General features: G+C 40.1%; 1 long non-coding RNA gene across 1 annotated transcript; it reads right to left on the reverse strand.

Moving 5' to 3' along the window:
• Nucleotides 1-14,344: 14,344 nt before the first annotated feature.
• LOC130922440 (uncharacterized) lies at nt 14,345-15,385 on the reverse strand. Its single transcript, XR_009064506.1, has 3 exons — nt 15,245-15,385; nt 15,117-15,172; nt 14,345-14,800 (listed from the first exon to the last, which is right to left on the reverse strand). It is a non-coding gene; the product is annotated as an uncharacterized LOC130922440 (long non-coding RNA).
• Between the last annotated feature and the right edge of the window lie 7,799 nt (nt 15,386-23,184).

Here is a 23,184-nt window from a genome sequence, read left to right on the forward strand (position 1 = left end):
AAAGTAGAATTTAAAGTAAAATTTATTGCGTTATCGGCGGTAATTAATTTTTTTAAATTAATCACGTTAAATAATTAACGAATGCGCTGCACGACCCACTCATGCATTGTCGCGTTCAATCTATAGAGACGCCGTTTTACCTATAGATAGCGCTAAAAGGCAGCGTATCATGAGTAGAGAGAATTTTGACAAACTTTGGAGCCATTTTTTATGTGGCCAAAGCCTTACAATACCTCTCCCAGCATTTGTAAATAACGTGGGAGGCAATGTGGGGAAGAAAGGTAGTAGTTGATAATTTCTTAACACCCTATGTTCTTTCCCAACGCAGAGAAGAGTGTTCTTCCCACTGTATCAAGTGGTGCCCCTACGCACAGTCATGGTTGCACTTCACATCATGCATTTGGCCAGAAGTTAAATGGCTGCAGTATAATTTACTGAAAGCTCAACAAATACACTAGATGGCAATATTTAGTCACAATATACAAAGTCACATTTATCCTTTAAGAATTACAAGTCTTTCTATCTGTGGATCACTCCCACAGAAAGAATGTTAATAATGTAAATGCCATCTTGAGGATTTATTGTCATAATAAACAAATACAGTACTTATGTACTGCATGTTGAATGTATATATTCGTCCGAGTTTTATTCATTTTTTTCTTAATGCATTGCCAAAATGTACATGATCGGGAAAATTTATCGGGAATGACTGGAATTGAATCGGGAGCAAAAAAAAAAAAAGCAATCGGATCGGGAAATATCGGGATCGGAACAACCCTAGCAGATATCATATATATGTAGAACTAGATGCAAAAGGACAGACGACGGCGGTGTTAGATCATGTATTATTGAACAGAGATGCGAAATGACGGACTTGCCGGCGTTAGTAAACAGTCGCCATCTTAAAGCAGTAGACTTCTCTAGAAGGCTCTGTTGTAGCGAATCTAATTAACTTTTTATCTAAAATACTCCTAAATCGGCAAAATCTTGTCTTGAATCTATCTTTAAATGATGAAACTGTTTTAAAACTTTGACATGTCAAAAGTAGACAGAAGGGAAATAATAATAACGGGAGCAATTTTAACAACTGTAACGGTTGATTCACAACAATAAATTATTTGAATGTAGTTTAAAGCTGCTGATACAGAATGGGGATTGGAGTATTTTAATTACCTTTTATTTTAGTATATTTGTTTACTGTTATATGTTAACTTGATACTGAAATAGTAGTCTGGTTTAGCCTGAGAGGATTTTTGAACAATTTTTGAACTAATGTACAAAACATTTTTTAAAAATAAAATAAAATAAATAAATAAATAAAAAGGAGGGGGGTGCATCAATAATAGTTTTATAATCGAATCGGATCCTCTGAATTGTAATCGTAATAGAATCGTTAGGTGCCCAACAATTCCCAGCTCTAGTTGTGCCTGTTGCCAAGTTGGATTAAAAATGCCAAAGACCAACTCCACTCTCCACTCCTTGTGTTTTAACCGACACCCCGAGGCGAATAAACCATAAAACATATTGAACCCAGAACCTCATACAGTCCATTAGTCCAAATTAGAATCGATGAGAGAATCGACAAAGAATCGAATCGTTAAGCAACATCGATAATGGAATCGTAATGGTAAAAATCTTATCAATTCCCATCCGTACCGGGCCTACCTGTAATCTCATAGTATTTAACTCATTTCATGCCATTGACAGCAACAGACGTCCAATTCATTTAACTGAGGGGACCGGCCGCGAATGCTCATCGTTCACTGCCATTGACAGTCCTTTGCATTTTGACTAGGAGGGGCGAATGAATGAACACGATATATTCCCGTTAACCCCCATTTGAAAATTCCCAGAATTTTGCAACCCTTACATGACAATTAAGCATTCCTGCATCATGACCTAGTGACTACCACGCAGCGTGACTTGCACAGACGCTGTGAATGATGCATCGATATCCAACACCTTCACCATCGACTATCGGTCACATTTTGTAAGTTCTCGGAAGGGAACTGAAATAAGCCGACGTGACTTCGGTGACGTGGGAGCAGAAAAAGTTCAAAGAGGAGCTCGGCAATGTGGGTGTGATTGTGTGTGAGGATCTTTGATGAGCCCCATGATTGCACCGGTTTACATTTCATTCAACGGAAAGTAGCTCGCCGCCATTTGGGTTCAATCAACTTGAAACTCATGTGGCCTTCAAAAGCAAGAGAGACAGTGAACTATATGAGGCCGCATGTTACAAAACAGGCCCGGTCCACTCTGGGATTAACTGGTTTTAGAGCTGACTTTATTAGGAGACCCGCTGGAGACAGCGGAGGGACCGGAAAGCCATTGTTGCCGCCGCTTACCTTTTTAGCGAAAGCGTGGCGTCGTGCCACCGTGATGGAAAACATGAGCGAACAAAGCGAGCGGGCCGAGCAGGAATGTCGCAGATTCGCGGGGAGAAAAGAGGGGAGAGAAGCGGGAAGAAAAAGGGGAAAGAAAGGCGAGGGGGGTGAGGCTGTCCAAACAGAACCAGATGCAGGAGTGTGGAGGCCCGTTTGATCTCGGTCCTCATCGGCTGATTGATGTTGCACATTTCATTTTCTTGTCAGAGCCTTGACATAATGTTTCACTAAACACTTGGGCCCTGCTTTTGTCTTTGTTTTATTTCCATAGCGGTCATAATTAACCCTTTCCGTGGCTGAGAATAGATCACAGGTATATTGATATATATCAGTGTGTATATATAGGCTTCCACACGCACATAGGGGGGCTTAGGTATCAAAGAAGGCCGCGATATGTATTGTCTGTTGGGCTCTCTCCGCCATATGGTTTGCTCTGAAATGAAATACGGCCACGCTAAAGCGTTTGAAGAGCTCCGGGGAAATAAAAGGGAAAACCAGTTTTCTTTAAATTCATAATGCAGTCAATTCAATTACCGTCACACGGCTGCGTCGAGAAGGTGTGCAACACTGTGACCAATCTTAAGTGATGTGTTTTGGAAATCCATACAGGCCGAGCTAAAAGGAACCGATCCTAAAATTCCCCTCGACTTCACGCTGGGAGTCTTCACCCTCTCGGTTGCTGTTATTGATGTTTGCGCGCACACACGCCGTCTCACAGCCACACACCCATCCTTCCATGGCTCCATCCCTCCCGAGGAGGCTGTAGTGGCACAAAGGCACACATCTGGGACCCATTTCCCCCCTGGAGAAGCCCTTCCTGTGGGGTATCCACTTAGAGTGGTTGGGGAGGAGGACGGCGGGTGGGGGAGGTTGAGGGTGCTTCGTAGGTGGGGGACGGCAGGGGGAAGGTTTGCAAACTAATAATGAGGACGGGAGGTGTGGATGATAAGCAGGTTCAGTCAACGCGGAGTGCAGCTGAAAACAAAGAGGTCCAACAATTATTGAGTCAAACGTTTCTTATGAAAATAAAGATTTACAAAAGTGAAAAAGACAATGAAGGAAAACAAGTTGTAATAAAAATGGTTCCATGGTTAGTAGACCATACTTGTCAACCCGAGGCCGTTGGCAATCTTACAAACAGTGACCTATGCCCAGGGGCGAAAGTGGGCCAGAACGGTCAGGAACGCAGCTCCGGTATAAGATTCAGGGCAGGAACGCAGTTCCGGTATAAGATTCAGGGCCTGAATGCTGTACACGGTGCTTCCAAAAATATGACGGCAACTACACTCAAAAAAATGGGGTGTTGAACTGACAAAAAAAAATTATGGAAAGAATTTGCACCTGATAATATTGCTTTCCTTCAGCATTTACCAATTGTGTCCTTTTAACATTAACCCTTGAGAGTCGAAGGACGCGCTGGCGCGTCCTCAGCGCACGTCGTCTTTGAAGCGCCCTCACGTTTTAATTACGTGACCCACATGCCGTTGGTTGGTCTCGTTTTAAAGTGCGGAAGTTGCAGTTTACTCTCGTTATCATTTGAAGTCAATCGACCAACTAAAACGTGAGATATTGTCATTTAAGTTTTATAGTTTTATTGTCCTCTCAAAAAAAAACATTAAAACGCTGTATGGATCATTTGTTTATGTCTATATTTTCATCATTTCTTGTCCTTTTTCAAAACGGAAGCTCCATGAAAAAAACACAAATCAAAGGAACCCTTTCGAAGTCACAGTGGAAGCACAAAATGCGTTTTTTAAATAAATATAACTGCCGTGCGAAGTTCCACCGAACGAGAGGGCGGAGTGTTCTGAAGCAGCGAGGTGGCGAGCGATGGCCGTTTGGTTCGAGCAGCGACTTTGTGTGACTTTGAGAATGAACGGAAAATTAAATTTAGCGCAAGCAATTGTGCTTTTTGATCAACTTGAGGAAGAGGATGGTCCAAATTCGTCATCATCGTCTTCTTCGGAAGAGTCCTCGAGTGAAGATAGTGACGGATTTGAACACGTGGGTGACGCCATCGACGAGCAGAGGTAAGCAAACTCTTTTTTTTTTTTCATGCTGAAAAAGTTTCTTTTGATATTGCAAGACAAAGTTAATTTTTGATGCAATATAAGTGTGTGTTTGTGTATATAATAATAAAATGTGCATATCAGATCAAAGTCGTACGTGCACTGTGTGTATCCAAGGCAGGAATTTATAATTGTGGTGTTCTTCTTTCTATATGAAGATTAGGGATGTAGCACATATTCAGCTATGGTATTCTTTCTATTGTCATACATATAGATTTCCATTATTATTTATTGCTGTATATATTTTTATTTTATACTTTATTATTTTCATAAATACTGATTTTTTTTCATGTACATTTATAGTGACAATGAAAGTAAAGTGAAATGAAAATGGAAGGGTGGAAAGAGGACCGACACCCCATGGAAGTGTGGTCTGCGTGATGTAGCCCTGTGTCTAATTCCAGGATGAAACTGCTTTTCGGAGTGGCATGTCTGAAAAAAAATTAACTTGTTTATTGTAAATATTTTTGAAAATGCTTTTTTTCCCCCATGTTATATATATTTTTTTTTCTTCCCACAATCAGTCTTCTCAATTTGTGTATATAAATGTGTGTTCAAGAAGCTTGATTGTGTGTACATAGTTTTCATCAGGTGATGGGCCGCAATACCTAAACTCATAAAGAGATGGCCTCTAAACACTTTTTGTGTTAGATGGTATATTTTTTCACTGTTCTTCACTGTTTGGTCTGCTGTATATAACCTGTTTTGACTAGAGCATGTATAAAGGCAAAAAACGCCTATGGCTATACCTGTTGTTTATGTTGAATTGTCAAATATAAGACTATTTATTCTAAATTTTTTTGGTTGAATGTTCATCCTAACATGTTGAATAAATATTACAAAGTTTCAAAACGGTTCGTTACGCATGTTTGGTTGTCAATTGGACATCAATATTAAAAATTTTGACAAAACGATTTAGGAATTTTTGGTCTTTTTGGGCCCAAAATGATGATTTATAATTGGTCAGTGAAGGAAACAACAGTTTGGACATAAAGTTCAAGGTGTCACAAAAAAAGGGACCAAACCAGGCCATCGTAAACAATTCTTTCTTTGAAATATAAAGGCAACTTCAAAGGCATGCAAAATCAGACAAAATAGGCCCAGACCTTAAAGGGTTAAGCACACATGTCTAGCCAACATTAGGCACTCATGTTGCGCGAACATAACGCACTCTTGTTGAGCCAACATAACGCACTCATGTTCACCCCAAAATACATGTTGAACCGAGATTAAAGAAATACATAACTTGCACCTGATTAAATTGCTTTCCTTCAGTATTTAGCAATTGTGTTCTTTTAAAATAGAGCACACATGTTGTGCCAACATAAGGCACAACTAGGGCTGTCAAATTTATCGCGTTAATGGGCGGTAATTAATTTTTTTAATTAATCATGTTAAAATATTTAACGCATGCACGGAATGACCCACTCACGCATTGCCGCAAACAGACTACAATGGCGCTGTTCTACCTATATACAGAGCTAAGAGGCAGTGACAAGTGAGTGGAGTGGATACAGGCATTCATTTGGACCGTGCTTTTAATTGCCTAAAGCTTTGACATCTCTTCCACAACAATGATAACTATTGAGGCGAACACTGTGGGGAAGAATGACAGGAGTTGATCTTTTTCTTAACACCCTGCATTGTACACAACACAGAGAAGATATAGTATTTGCAGCCACCACACACAGTCATGGTTACCCACTTCCCATCATGCATTTGGGCAGAACAGTTTTGTCACTACATTATCATTTACTGAAAGCTCATCAAATACACTAGATGGCAATATTTAGTCACAATATACAAACTCACATTTATCCTTTAAGAATCTATCCGTGGATCACTTTCACAGATAGAATGTTAATAATGTTAATGCCATCTTATAGATTTATTGTTATAATAAAAAAATACAGTACTTCTGTACAGTATGATGAATGTATATATCCGTCTTATCTTTCCATTCCAACAATAATTTACAGATTTTTTTTTTCTTTATTATTGTTACCACAATCAAGTGGGTAAGCAAATACAGACTTCTCTCCTTCTTCCCCATATCCAGGGCATTACAATAGTTTGGATGAGTTTGGCGAAAGTGAGCGGTGGACGGCCGACTTTGATTGAACTTGCGCGGAGAGGCGGGGCCCAAAATAAAGCCTTGCTCTATTTTCAGAGCGTTGGTCACAGTAAAATATTTATTAGTTCAAGCCGAGTAAAATGATACATATTCACGGTACAAGAACGTCATTTCCGTGTCCACCGATTGGTAAGAAAAGGCTGTTTGTACGAGTGACGTGTGGGCGCTCCCGTCAGGGGGGACATTTCGCTTGGAGTGGCTATTTTTCGGCACAACACTGGCGCGCCAACTTCACACAATTACGGCTGACGAAACTTTGATAAATGCACCCCCCCCCCCAAATTTCGCGAGTTCTGGGACACTCGAAAAATGACTCTCATACCTCTCCTTGCTAAGTTAATGGTACCTCGATGTGCGTTTGTGTGGAAATTTAGTTCACGAACAACAGGGAAAAAACTATTCACCTTCTCACCGAATCAAGTAAAACTCTTTACACGTCTATTAGAATTCCCCCAGTCCTGTAAATGGGTCAGTTGACAGAAGGACTGGTATTGTTGTGGTAATGTAGTACTTATGAGGGTCAAATAAAAAGGAAAAAGGAGGACTACGACGGCGGTCTGAAACCCGCGGCTCTCGGGCCGCATGCGGCTCTTTAGCGCTGCTTCTGAGCTTTTTTTTTTTTTTTTAAATGTAAAAAGATGGGGGAGGGAAATATATTTTTGATTTAATAGGATTTCTAGGAGGACAAACATGACACAAACATTCTTTCAATTCATTAATATTGTAATGAAGTTAAACTTGTGGTGGCATCGTACAACAGAGTAGTCACGTGGTGCGCTATAGGATCCACTGCAGGGAAAATAAACATTTAATCATGAAGGCTAATTATGTATTTCTATCCAACTTAGTCATTTCTATAGTAGGCTAATATAGCTAGTATCGATAATTATAAGGCTTGTACAAGGCTTTTAATTTTTTACTGCTCCAGGCATACTGTATCAGTTTTTTTTTTTTTTTTGGGGGGGGGGGGGTCAAATATGGCTCTTTCAACAGTTTGGGTTGCCAACCCTGAGTCACTACGAGATGTAAGTCGTACTATTGCTACGAGAAAAAAAGTCGCATTATTACATAGGGTAACGTAGCGTAACGTAAAATTCGCCGTGGCGTGACATGGTGAGGCTGTCCGACTCCGATGCAGCCCACCACCACAGTTTCAAAAAATCCTATGGGAGACACTGCAATGGGCTGTAATGGTAAGTGGTCAAGAATCACAACCACCTAGAAAATGTTTGCCATCAAAAATGAATGAAATTCCCGTCATTTTGATATTCAAACGGTCAAACGGTTTGGAGTCTCCAGTGCGCCGAAAAAATGTGGATAATAAGATATGAAAGAAAGTAATAAAAATAAAGTTGAGGAATTTTACTCGCTGGGCCTGTGCCTTGCAAAGCCCCATCTAATTTTTAAAAAATCACTTTTCACAAACAAAATAATAATTAAATGGTGACGGTTATTAGGCCTACCAATGAGGTGTCACTTATTTTTTCAGGGAGTTGGCAACCCTACTTTTAAATCTCGCGAGAAATGACGAGACTATTGCAATTGGTTGGAAAGGCACGTTAACATTATGTTGCATCAACATGATCTAATATAGCTACTCATTCAATGCTCATGTTTATGTATGGACTGCATGATTTAATCATGCTCACCTTGAAAACATGATGTGTTCTTGCTGAAAATGCACATTGTCTTTTAGTCAACTTTACAACCTACCGGATTAATTTTTTTTGTGTGTATCAAAAGGCTATGTAAAACAAAAAGCTAAGCTGCCAGACATGCATTTCATCTACCTACTAACATCAGATTTCCATACAAAAGTGTTAACAACAAGCATAATAAAGTGCTTGTGTAGCGTAATCCGTTTCCACCGATATTTATTATTTACTTTATTCCACGGACGGCATGGAGGTTTCCCCAGCTGCTGCAGTTATCAGAGTCTGAGGATGATGAGTCACATCAATATGCCAATGCACGCAGCAAAGCAAAACGCCTGGACTCATTTATCCGTTCAACTGGCTGACATACTGACATGTGATCAGCAGAGATAGATAGCTCTGATTGGTTCAAATGTGCATGTTTTCTGGAACAGCCAAAAAAAAAAAAGTTGAATTGATGCGACAAAAAAAGGGCGATGCAACAGAAAATAGATCATATCTTTAAGAGCAAGGAAAGAGTTGAGGAGGCTTATCATATTTAGTTTTATTTGCTCTGATGGGAAGGTTCTGAACATCTTGGCTGTCAATGTGCACTTTGGACTTTTATTTGTTCATTTATGTTAGGGTACTTATTCATTTCCTTATGATTTTAAAAAAGTCAATGTTTGCACGATCTTGAAAATATATTCCATTTCACTCTGCATGATATAAGTCATTTGTACTTATTTTTCTGAATTATGCTACTTATATCTTTATTATTAAAAAAAAAAAAGAAAGAAAGAAAGAAAGAAAGAAAGAAAGAAAGAAAGAAAGAAAGAAAGAAAGAAAGAAAGAAAGAAAGAAAGAAAGAAAGAAAGAAAGAAAGAAAGAAAGAAAGAAAGAAAGAAAGAAAGAAAGAAAGAAAGAAAGAAAGAAAGCAAAAGTATGCAAGTAAATGTTTACATTAACTTCAATTTTAATATACATCCTATGTTCATAAGTAGTTAAAATTGAGATTTGGCATTTAGTATGTGAGGAAATGAGGGAAAATAAAAATTAGGAGATGGAGGTTGGGGTTGTTCCTGTTTTTTTAAGTTTAGTTTGCAAATCATTGAAAAAATACAATTTTGAATGAAAATCAGTTTTTGTATGTGTTATAGAAGTAACTGTGGCAAAACAGTTTTCTTTGCATTTCAGTAGTTTTAGGAGGTTTTAGGCTGTCGGCTACAGTCAGGAAATATTGGAGACACCTAGCCTAGCATCGCATTTGCTACAGCGTCACAACACTCTTCTCTCTCAGTGTCTCTGACTTTTCTCGCGTCATTCAGACAACACAGTAACGCATCGTAACGCATATTGTCTCGTTGCCGAAACGGTGACAAAATCCGAACGGAGAAAAAAAAAAAAAAAACGATTTAGGTAGCATAAAATATAGTTCGGAAGGTGCGACAGTAAAGGTGAAGTCGACAGTTTTGACCATTATGGAGTAATTTTGCCATGTCGTCTTGAATAAATAGATTTTTATTATTTCATATTCCATTTAGCACAAGACTGTTGTTTGTCCTGACCATGCCATTTATTTAGCTATTGGGGAAAAATTTGGGGATAAAAAAATAATATCCTGTAAAAATATTGGTGTAGAGAGACTGAAACAATGACATTTTGCGGCTCTCTTCGTCAGGTTTTCCTCGTTCTGAATAATTCCCCCTCAACGGGCCGACTGGTCCTTCTCAAGCCATTTATTTAGCTATTGGGGAAAAATACTTGGATAAAAAGAATATCTTGTAAAAATATTGGAGTAGAGAGACTGAAACAATGACATTTTGCAGCTCTCTTCGTCGCGTTTTCCTCGTTCTGAATAATTCCCCCTCAATGGGCTGAATAGTAAAACCGATAAGCCCATTCTCCGCTGACGTCATCCACCTGTTGGGGACGCTAGATCCCTATAGACCCTACCCACCGACGTCACAAAATAACGTGATCGCTGTATTGTTCCGCCCACTTGTCCGTCATTTTGTGTCTGTATTATCAATGGTCTCAATTGATCGAGCAATTTATAATGCATTTCATGGAAGACCCGGTGCGTTCGGATGCCGTAAACTCACTGGATGCGTTGCATAAAAGGCGTTATGTGGAAAAGCTTCAGTTTATCCATTCGCCAGATCCATATTTGATGCCTAAATCGATGTTTTTCGACCCGCTGTCTGCGCCGTCTTTGCCTGACATCTGCTAGCTACCCTGATATTTACAACTATCTTGTCCACACAAAATCAGCCTATTCTCACGAAAGTTTGAAAAACTTTAAGAGCTTGGAGGCTTATAAATACTTTGTTGCTGGTTGGGTGAAACAGGTCCTCGTCCACGAAAATTCGGCAGGAATCTATCTTGTGCTTGGAAAGGTGAGTTACGAAATTTTCAATTCAAAATCTTTTGTTCTTGCTAACATCGACTGTCAAGTCTAATGTATTTCATGTCATTTGTCAATGGAGCTAGGGCTTTTAATGTTTATATGGTCTAGCGATAGCACTCTCACTACATACATACGTGTATCTTGTCGGCGATTAGCCTAGCAATGATCTTAATTGTGGTTGTCAGCCCAAAACCCTCTAAATATATATTAAATGCATCTTACCAGATATAAAATGACTACTACATAATCCAGACCTGTTAAGTTTCACGATTTGGTCGGGAGACTCCCGATCTTGACCCCAATGCTCACGCCTCACGATTAGAAAGCCAAATCTCCCGATTCTCCAAAAATGTCAATTTTTTTTTTTTTTTTTTACGTTTTTGTTTGTCACCGTTTTGTAACGATACCATTCGGCCCGATTCGGAAAGTGACCAACAACGAATAGCCTGGCCGTCTCCGACTTCCCTGCCCTCACTCCCCTTCAGAGCTGGAAAAGCCCAACCAATCATCTGACAGGGAGGGAAGAGGCGAAGCACCACCGACTTCCCAAGATGCTGGCACTAATAAACCGGCTTTTAGACTGGTTCAAGTCTTTATTTTGGAAGGAAGAGATGGAGCTGACCCTGGTCGGCCTTCAGTATTCGGGAAAAACGACGTTCGTCAACGTAATTGCCGTAAGTATTACCTGCCAGCGATAGCTAACTAGCCTAATGCTAATAGCATTAGAGCTAATGATGGGAGAACGATGAGGAAGAAGTCGCTGCTTTACTCTGTGTTTTCGTGGATCAAACATCATGGAATATTAAACCACTGCGGTCCTACCCCCACAATATATGAATTTAAGTGTGAAAGCATATCGTTACTTATTGAAGTTTAATCATTTAGATTCGCTATTATGCTAAAGCTAAAGTGTATACTATACACTTTATTACATTATATCATTATTACTGTGCTGAAACAAAAAATATAAAGTTTCAATTCTAGGTTACAATTCAATTAAAAAACTGCCATGACAAAGATACTTTTAAAAACAAATATGATTAATTTTCTAAATGATGTAATTAATGTTTTTAATCTTGCTGATTTAGTCTGACGAAACCCTAATTGGAGTGATGGTTGATGAGGTGAAGAGGCTGCTGAGGAAGCTGATGTCCAAATTTGTGCAAATGGATGTGATCAGGAAAGCTGAGGATATCCTAGATGTTGATTACAGGAACAAGGAGAACTGGCATGACACAGGCAACATAGCAGTATCACATGATGCCAGACAATACATGGAGCAAGTTGAAGACTATCTCTGATGCCACCAAAAAGAGGTTCTTTGACAGTGTAGTTAATTTTTACACAAGTGTTGTGACCAAAATGAACTTGAAAAAAAATGGTTGCATTTTGTCTTAGCGATTGTCACGCGCGCGCGTCATCAGGGTTGGCAAACAGAAATCTCCCTATTTGCAATTTCTACAACTTAACAGGTATGCATAATCTGTGGTAATCGTTTGGAGCCCAGTTTTCTCGTCGAATTGCAGCAGCCCATCTCGCTCTCTCCTCTCCGGGTCTCTCGGAATCCGGTAGAACTTCAAGTCTCTCCGTCTATCTTCTCTGTTATTGCAACCGACCGCCACACACGCCTTCACCATTTTGATTATTAATGTTAACGAGCAGAAAAACACGCCGTAAATAGGAGGAATGTACGTAGCCGTAACAGGTAAACACGATGTGTTGACGGACAATTGGGCGGCACCAGTCAGCAGGGCAGAGTTGTGACGTCACGTGGGTAGGGTCTATAATGGTAGGCGCGGCTAACCGGCAGATTAAAAGACTAATTTCTCGCCATCTGCGCTTTGCTAAATTGTGGTATATAGTCGAATCGTCTTAAAATATGATTTCTAATTCACATAATAATCCTATTTAAGACTTTTTTTTCTCCTGTTGTACGCACTTTAAGTCTGCTACAACAGATCCTGTCAGAGAAGTCCCCCTACGCAAGATGGCCGCTTTTAACTTACGCTGTTAACGCCACCTTAAGACATCTAGCCTTATTTGTGGTCACACCGCTAGAAAGGAGAAAAAAAACAATCAGCCACTTTTCCACGTGCTGTTTTCTGGATGTTTATAGTACTGTAAAATCTCCACTGTGCTTCAAAAGTCCATTTTCTTTACACCATCTGTCTTCTTTTGGGTAGCATTTCACTGTCCGTAAATGGGGAAAGCTGCATTATGTTCATTCATGTTTATTTATAGTTCTGTATTTCAGAGCATTTTAAATGTTGTATATTCAAAGAGTGACAGTTGAGCGGAAAAATGAGCAAAGCTCCATCTGGTGAGAATCATGCGATAAGATCGCAAGCTCCGAAGCAGCCACCAAGTGGACCCTGAGGTGAGATTGTTTTCGTAAATGTTTGTAGACGTTATTCTTACGTATAGAGTCGAAGTACCGCTTCAAAAACAGCATGCTCGCCTGCTGCGTGCCTGCCTATATTATTCTTGTGTAGCTGCGCTTTATCTTCTTGCATTAGGCTATAATTTATCAAAATATTTAGTGCACGGTCTTCCTTCAACTATCCCAGCTTTCATGTGTAATTTAACTAATATCCTGCCCCGGCTCTGATTACAGTGTTTAAGTTCAAGGGTCCGTCCCTTTGGAGCTCACAGCTGAGACGGTACCACAGCTTGCTGTGTTGGCCAAGGCCGGGGTTTAAACCATGACACATTTTTGGACATTTTTAGAGTGCGCGACTGTAACAAGTGGAATTCCAGTGTGGACACAATTTAAAGGGTTGCTCCATTTGGAAGTAAGGGACATATGGCGGAAAACACAGACAAGGCTGAAAAAGCAGTTTCTGCTCTTGCACTCCTCTTTAAAAGAAACTGCTGTATTTTAAGCCAAAACAACTGTTGTGTTCGATAGAACAATACGTCTATATGCTGCCATCGCAGATTCATGGCGCATTAAGCCCCCGAACTATTTTTAATTTGTCCGTTTTACCCTGAAAACCCCCGTTTACAGATGTCGCGCAACCGCTATTGTTTCAACCCAGCCATAAAAAGAAAGTAATTATATTTATTATTCAAAATGTCTGTCATTTTTAGCTCAGAATCATTAATTGATGTCTAATATTTCGTTTAAAAAAACAAAATGACTTTAAAAAATGATTCACTCAAGTATTTTAACTTTTAATCAAATTACGTCACAATGAAAAAATTGGCGTTTGTAAAAAAGTCCCGGATATCTACCTCATAACTACCGCTTAATTGTATTTTGTTCATTGTAAATATGAAAAAGAACATCTAGACCTCTCCTTGATGTCTGCGATTTCTGCATCGCGACCCTTGTTATATTACCATGTTTCACCCGTAAAATTCCCAAAAAATCCAGCTGTGGCCATTCACAGCTGTGTCTTGACACACAGTGACATGGAGTTTTTGGATCGAAACAAGGTAAGTACGCGATAATATCTCGTTAAAGTCATGGCGTCTGTAATTTTGCTCTCACGTGCTCTCACTTCCAGATAGGGTTTTGCTGTTTAAAAAACTTTTTTTTTTTTTTTTTAAATGCCCTCCTGTTCAAAAAATTTCTTCCTCCAGAAAATTGATATTTTTTTATGGTGGCTAGACGGTGTGACGCAAAAGCACAGTGTAGTCCCTATCTATACCTTTCTGTATGTATAATGATAGGAGCTGCAATCTAGGTTCGGCTTAATTGATTTAGATACAATGACCACATCAAACATCAGGTTTAGGCAATTGGAATCCTAGTTTTGTATATATATATATATATATATTTTTTTTTTTTTTTTTTTTTAATGAACAATACAATAAACAATTTTAACAATAACAGTCTTCAGTTTAGTCTAAGTCAATTGTTTCATCAAAGTCAAAATTGTCCAATATTAGTTGCAGTGGCAACTAATTCAATGTCTCAGTTTTTCTATTGCAATAGATTTTTCCCAAATGTTCGTTGGCGTGCACTCTTTGGAAGAAAAAAAAAAAAGAAGAAAAATGTAGGCATCAGTCCGATGACTGATACAATCCTACCACACAGACAGTCCGTCTGTTATTCCAGAATTTTTGATGTTCTTGGTTTTTCAAATCACTCTGGGTTAGCTCGCCGTCGTTGAATCCAATCTGATGATCTTTCTGTTTTCCAACCAGAAAAATAACCTGACCTGTATTTAACACAGGTCCTGAGTTACAATCCTTTCAGTTTCAATGTTTCAGTTTCCTTTATGTTGTGAGACCTTTTCAACAATACTGAGTAATCACTCATTAACAAAAATTCTAATATCATTAACAGGCATTTTCTATGCAATACATGATACATTTTTCCATAAAAATGTTAGTTAGGCTCTCAAAAGCATTTTGTATGCAATACCGTAAATTATACATTTTCCAAAACACAAAATGATAATTACATTTCTTTTCCTTTGAAATGGAAAATATATTTTATACCATTTCAAACAGCAATATATTTTAATATCTCACCGAATAGTCTTAACTGACGACGCCTGGTCCTTTTCGTCTCACACAAGGCTTTTGGCCTGCATGAATAAGGCGCTAGCAGTTAGCCACGAATGCAAATTTAGCATTAGCGAATTGTTTCCACATCTTACCGAGTGGTTTCCGTTCAATATTTTCACCACGCGACCGTCTGAATTCGCTTAAAGCAACTGACGCCACACAGCAGCAGTTGATGCATTCGTCAATTTGCTTTTCTTTATCTTTTTTTAATTTCTTTCTGGGGCGAACAAAACTTTTCCCCCTCAGTTAGAAAAGGCCAACGTTCCTAAAGGAAGTGCGCATGCGCTGACGTCATACTTGTCTCTGACTTCATTCAAATGTCGCTCATGCCCTCTAGTGTTATTATTGGGTATAACGCCTCAATATTTTTCTCTGGCTTACATTATTGGGTATGACGCTTCAATATTTTGCTCTGGGCTACAACAGCAAAAAGAAGTCAGAAATCCCAAGTCCAAGATGTGTTTATTAAACAAAGGAAAGTTGTTGAGAATTGGCAGCTCTGCAGTTTTCTCGAATGTGCTGGAAGGCTGGGTTGGCTCAGTATTGCTGTTGAGAAAAATAAGCACAAATGAGTCGCAAGGTGAGCAAAAGGGTGGCCTGTACTTTTACCATGCGTGGTGAGGTGAAGCTCTGGCGTCAAATGTTGTGCAGACCTGTCTCTTATAGTGGCAGGTGGTTGATTGTGGAGTGGAGGCAGGTGTGGTGATTGGAGACAGGTGTGCAGAGCAGAGTCAGTGGGGAAAATGTGAAGGTGATGAGGAGTGATTTTACGCTTTCCAATGATGTATCACACATGCATATCGGACAATTTTGAAATTTGGCCAAATTGGGGGTCTCAGAGCGGAACTTCATGTCACCTGAGTGTTTTCCGCCATATATAAAAATCATAAATTATTATATTGACTCATTTATTCAGGCATTTAATGCTTTCACCAAATGCAAAGATGTTCATTGAATTGAACTGATACATTGCAACATAGCAAGTCAAAAAGCAACATGAGGTGCAACTGGGGGCTGAGTTTATCACTTAAGGTCACTCAAATGATAACAAGGGTTGAGCTCCGATAACCTTTTAATTGGAGAATGACCACTCTTTTCTAGTCGCATAAACAGTACCTTATTGTACCTCACAGTATCTTATTTGTTTTTACTTTATTAATATGACATGTTTTGTCCTTACTAAACGTGAAGTTGTTCAGCTTTTCCGACATCAATCAAGGCAATTGTGCTTTTTGTAGCTTTTTACTTCCTTCACTTGGCTCCACTCGTTACCTGTATTAATGGCACCTGTTTTAACTCATTATCGGTATATAAGACACCTGTCCACAACTTCAGTCAGTCACACTCTAAACTCCACTATGGCCAAGACCAAAGAGCTGTCAAAGGACACCAGAGACAAAATTGTAGACCTGCACCAGGCTGGGAAGACTGAATCTGCAATAGGTAAAACGCTTGGTGTAAAGAAATCAACTGTGGGAGCAATTATTAGAAAATGGAAGACATACAAGACCACTGATAATCTCCCTCAATCTGGGCCCCATGCAAGATCTCACCACGTGGCGTCAAAATGATAACAGGAACGGTGAGCAAAAATCCCAGAACCACACGGGGGGACCTAGTGAATGACCTACAGAGAGCTGGGACCACAGTAACAAAGGCTACTATCAGTAACACAATGCGCCGCCAGGGACTCAAATCCTGCACTGCCAGACGTGTCCTTCTGCTGAAGCCAGTACTCGTCCAGGCCCGTCTGCGGTTCGCTAGAGATCATTTGGATGATCCAGAAGAGGACTGGGAGAATGTGTTATGGTCAGATGAAACCAAAATAGAACTTTTTGGTAGAAACACAGGTTCTCGTGTTTGAAGGACAAAAGAATACTGAATTGCATCCGAAGAACACCATACCCTCTGTGAAGCATGGGGGTGGAAACATCATGCTTTGGGGCTGTTTTTCTGCAAAGGGACCAGGACGACTGATCTGTGTAAAGCAAAGAATGAATGGGGCCATGTATCGAGAGATTTTGAGTGAAAATCTCCTTCCATCAGCAAGGGCACTGAAGATGAATCGTGGCTGGGTCTTTCAGCATGACAATGATCCCAAACACACAGCCAGGGCAACAAAGGAGTGGCTACGTAAGAAGCATTTCAAGGTCCTGGAGTGGCCCCGCCAGTCTCCAGATCTCAACCCCATAGAAAATCTGTGGAGGGAGTTGAAAGTCCGTGCTGCCCAACGACAGCCCAAAAACATCACTGCTCTAGAGGAGATCTGCATGGAGGAATCGGCCAAAGTACCAGCAACAGTGTGTGAAAAGCTTGTGAAGAGTTACAGAAAACATTGGGCCTCCGTTATTGCCAACAAAGGGTACATAACAAAGTATTGAGATGAACTTTTGATATTGACCAAGTACTTATTTTCCACCATGATTTGCAAATAAATTCTTTAAAAATCAAACAATGTGATTTTCTCTTTTTTTTTTTTTCTCCACATTCTGTCTCTCATGGTTGAGGTTTACCCATGTTGGCAATTACAGGCCTCTCTTATATTTTCAAGTGGGAGAACTTGCACAATTAGTGGTTGACTAAATACCTATTTGCCCAACTGTATATAAGCTGAAACAACTTACAGCCTTATGTTGACCAGAGCGCAGCTATCCTTTATCCATGTCAGACGTCTGCTCCTCAGGCATACAAGGCTACAGTCCAGCCAGACCCAACACTGCCACGAGAGGGCAGTGTATCCTCCATTATTAAACACATTACAATAATTTTAGACTTTTTGGATAGTTATGTTGAGATTTAGGGGTACTGATAGGGTTATTTCCGACTTACGCAGAAATTCGGGTTACGTCACCAGCGATGGAACAGAACTCGTTCACAACCCGGGGACTAACTGTATAGTGTTTAAGTGTTAAAATATCTCTGCCAGCTGCTTGGCAGGTTGTCTGGAGGAGTCCGCAAACCCCCCCAACACACACACACCCCTACACTCAGTCACACCGTCTGATCAGAAAGTGTGGAAGGGCCCGAGTAATTGTTCACTATCCCCCCGGGGTTCCCGTTTATGCTTATCGCACCCGGGCCCTGTTCACATTTGTTCCGCCACTGGATAGAATATATATTTAATGATGTGTTTTATCACTATTCCCTTTTTCTTCTGTCTTTTCTTCCTTTCTCTCTTTCCTCCCAAACCCTTCTCTGTCCAGCTGCTTTTGATAAATTACAAAACAATATAAACAACCACAATGGGACCAACCCAAACTCCCATGTGGCACATTAAAACTGTCCAGCCTATAAAGACACTCAGATTCACATTTTCCGTGTCCAAGCAGCTGAACGGGACGGGTTGAAAAAAAAAAATCAATTTCTCACATGCTTGAGTACCCTGAGAAAACCCACGTAAACACGGGAAGCACATGCAAACTCTACACAGGAAGGCAGAAGCCTGGATATCAACCTTCAACCACAATAATGTTTAATTGTCAATAACATAACGCTAATTTCACAAAGATGAAAATGATTCAGCTTGCGTGGCTATTGAAAAGAGCGTGATCAGGAGGAAGGTTGCATCATGTCCACATGTGTAAACACAAGGTCATATGGTCTTTGTGTGCATGTGCTAATGTGAAACACATATGAGGTCCAAGTGTTGATAAGAACCTCTAAGTGATCCGAATCCTTGAAAATGGGACATTGTGGGTTGAAACGCTAAGATGTCTCAACATCCAAATTTGTGTTGACATACAAAGTGGAAAGGACACACCAACAAAAAACATTTTGCATATTCATCTGGTGTGAAGCAGCACTATTTATAGCAAGTCAGCACATGAAAGTCATTTTCACCGCTGAGTCAGCGGCTGAAATTCATCGCATTTGGTTCCATTTCTGTGCAAAAACTTGCAGTGAATCAGCAGACCATGTGGCCTGTGCGTGTAATGTAATGTGCAAGGTTACCGGGGGTTATTCTTGAATCAGCGATTTCGTATTATTGTTTTATACATTTTTACGCAATTTTTATACAGTGGGTCAAATAAGTATTTAGTCAACCACTAATTGTGCAAGTTCTCCCACTTGAAAATATTAGAGAGGCCTGTAATTGTCAACATGGGTAAACCTCAACCATGAGAGACAGAATGTGGGAAAAAAAACAGAAAATCACATTCTTTGATTTTTAAAGAATTTATTTGAAAATCATGTTGGAAAATAAGTATTTGGTCAATACCAAAAGTTTATCTCAATTCTTTGTTATGTACCCTTTGTTGGCAATAACGGAGGCCAAACGTTTTCTGTAACTCTTCACAAGCTTTTGACACACTGTTGCTGGTATTTTGGCCCATTCCTCCATGCAGATCTCCTCTAGAGCAGTGATGTTTTGGGGCTGTCGTTGGGCAACACGGACTTTCAACTCCCTCCGCAGATTTTCTATGGGGTTGAGACCTAGAGACTAGCTAGGCCACTCCAGGACCTTGAAATGCTTCTTACGAAGCCACTCCTTTGTTGCCCTGGCTCTGTGTTTGGGATCATTGTCATGCTGAAAGACCCAGCCACGTCTCATCTTCATTGCCCTTGCTGATGATGTAAGGAGATTTTCAATGCCCTTGCTGATGGAAGGATATTTTCACTCAAAATCTCTTGATACATGGCCCCATTCATTCTTTCCTTTACACCAGGGGTCCCCAACGACCGGGCCGTGAACCGGTACCGGTCCGTGGCGCATTTGGTACCGGGCCGCGCAGAAATAATAAATAATTTATTAACGACTGCATTATGGCCAATTGACTTCGGCCTGTGCCGCTCAACACACCAATATCCCTGTCTACTCTAGATATACAACTGCAGGATAGGAGGTCCTCATAGGAATGCATTGATTGGGCTGATAGCACTAAATCTCGTTTTGTATATCTATGCGCGCTTGGACTTGATAATAACGTATGACATAGGACGTCGCCAATCACATTTCTTCACGGAAATAATTAGCCCCCACACTAGAATGACTGAATAACAGACGTCTTTGGACAGACTTTTTACGAGGAAAAGGGAACCTGACGAGCCAGAAGATGTGCCTACAACCTCAAAGAAAACAAAATTTATGCTACTTCCCAATCACTAAAGACCCACGAACTGCGAAGGAGTGAATTCGTGACCCGTATGTGAATAAACAGAGTGATTCGAGCATGTCTGTGGAACAGGAATATCAGCTTGTAGAGATCGCAAATCACGGCGACTTAAACGTACATTTGAGACAACAACTCTACCGAAGTTCTGGATTAAAGTCATTTCGGAATATCCTGACATCGCTGAAAACTGTGCTACAATTTCCAACATCGTGTATTTGTGATGCTAGCTTCTCTCACTCTCCCATCTCAGGACCATCTCGTCTCAACGAAACAAACTCAGGCCTCCCACTGATTCAGCGGGTGAGTTGTATTTTTTTCCCTGCACTTAACACGACGGGGCTAAAAACAAATGCTATTTTATAATTGCTGTATTTTTCTGTCGCACATTGCCGGTGTTCTGACAAAGTTGGCATGCACGTAACGTTAAAAAGGACCGCGAATGCAGCGATTTCTAAGTACACACTACAAACTTTCTTTAAAGAAAGGAATATTAACTTACGTTTGCTATGTTAGGCGCACACAACAACTGCACGTAGCCCTCTCACTTAAAGACTTCGCCATGTCGTTAAGCATTAATTTAGGCCATTTCCGTGTTGCACATGTATGTTTGTGATGTAAATAGTTTTTTAGCACCATTGGATAACATTGAAAGTACAACTGAATATAAAAGAGGGCTTTTTTTCACCGCCACAAAAGCTTTGGGAGCAAAATTTTATAAGGGTGCAAAATTTGACAGGACACCGGTCCATGAAAAAAAGACCCAAATCACACCGGTCCGTGGTGCAAAAAAGGTTGGGGCCCCCTGCTTTACACAGATCAGTTGTCCTGGTCCCTTTGCAGAAAAACAGCCCCAAATCATGATGTTTCCGCCCCCATGCTTCACAGTGGGTTGTGTTCTTCGGATGCAATTCAGTATTCTTTCTCCTCCAAACACGAGAACCTGTGTTTCTACCAAAAAGTTCTATTTGGTTTCATCTGACCATAACACATTCTCCCAGTCCTCTTCTGGATCATCCAAATGCTCTCTAGCGAACCGCAGACGGGCCTGGACGTGTACTGGCTTCAGCAGGGGGACACGTCTGGCAGTGCAGGATTTGAGTCCCTGGCGGCGCATTGTGTTACTGATAGTAGCCTTTGTTACTGTGGTCCCAGCTCCCTGTAGGTCATTCACGAGGTCCCCCCCTTTGGTTCTGGAATTTTTGCTCACGGTTCTTGTTATCATTTTGACGCCACGGGGTGAGATCTCGCATGGAGCCCCAGATCGAGGAAGAATATAAGTGGTCTTGTATGTCTTCCATTTTCTAACAATTGTTCGTTCCCACAGTTGATTTCTTTACAACAAGCGTTTTACCTATTGCAGATTCAGTCTTCCCAGCCTGGTGCAGGTCTACAAATTTGTCTCTGGTGTTCTTCGACAGCTCTTTGGTCTTGGCCATAGTGGAGTTTGGAGTGTGACTAAGTTGTGGACATGTGTCTTTTATACTGACAATGAGTTAAAACAGGTGCCATTAATACAGGTAACGAGTGGAGCCTCGTTAGACCTCTTTAGAAGAAGTTAGACCTCTTTGACAGCCAGAAATCTTGCTAGTTTGTAGGTGACCAAATACTTATTTTCCACTCTAATTTGGAAATAAATTCTTTAAAAATCAAACAATGTTATTTTCTGTTTTTTTTCCACATTCTGTCTCTCATGGTTGAGGTTTACCCATGTTGACAATTACAGGCCTCTCTAATCTTTTCAAGTAGGAGAACTTGCACAATTGGTGGTTGACTGAATACTTATTTTCCCCACTGTATATGAAAATGAAAATCTCAATTACTCCTTGGCAGCATATAGACATATTGTTCTATCGAACAAAACAGTTGTTGTGGCTTAAAATACAGCAGTTTCTTTGAAAGAGGAGTGCAAGAACTGAAACTGCTTTTTCAGCCTTGTCTGTGTTTTCCGCCATATGTCCCTTACTTTCAAATGGAGCAACCGTTTAAATTGTGTCCACACTGGAATTCCACTTGTTATAACCCTACCCTTTTAAATGTTTTTTTTTTCCTTCAATTTTTCTATGTTCGGATCGATTATATATAATCTAAAATATTGGGGGAAATGTGACAGTTATGAAAAAAATACAATTAATCAATAGTTATGAGGTAGATATCGGTGTCTTTTTTACAGACGCCAATTTTTTCATTGTGACGTAATTTGTTTAAAATATGCGAGTGAATAATTTTTTTAAGTTGTATTATTTTTTTTCAAACGAAATATTAGACATCAATTAATTATTCTAAGCCAAAAATGACAGACATTCTGAATAATAAATATAATTACTTTTTGCCCTGGCTTTTTACTTTTTATGGCTGAGTTGAAACAAAAGCGGTTGCGCGACATCTGTAAACAGGGGTTTCCAGGGTAAAATGGACAAATAGTTTGGGGGCTTAATGCGCTATGAATCTGCTAATGCAGCATGTAAACATATTGTTCTATCAAACACAACAGTTCTTTTGGTTTAAAATACATCAGTTTCTTTTAAAGAGGAGTGCAAGAGCAGAAACTGCTTTTTCAGTCTTGTCTGTGTTTTCCGCCTTATGTTACTGTGATACGTTCTAATTTTGTCAAGGGTGTGAGAATGCCCTTAAATGCAGTAGTCTGACTCTCACAACATAAACAGAGAGGTATGACAGGAAAAAAGAGGGACGGTAACGATGGCAAGGTGCTTCATATATCCTGGTTACAGCGAGATACTTCCGACCTGAATCTCAAATGAAGGCTTCTCGTGTCACCCACCTGTTCCTCATTGTCTCATTACTACATGTCTGTGTATTTAAGCTCCCCATGTTCAGTCATTCCTTGTTGCGTCATAGTCCATGTCAGATGTGTGTTCCCTGGCCCCCATCCTTCCTGATTTCTAGTAAGTTGATCGTGA

The sequence above is a fragment of the Corythoichthys intestinalis genome, chromosome 9 (genome assembly GCF_030265065.1).
Source record: "Corythoichthys intestinalis isolate RoL2023-P3 chromosome 9, ASM3026506v1, whole genome shotgun sequence".
Taxonomy (NCBI): Eukaryota; Metazoa; Chordata; class Actinopteri; order Syngnathiformes; family Syngnathidae; genus Corythoichthys; species Corythoichthys intestinalis.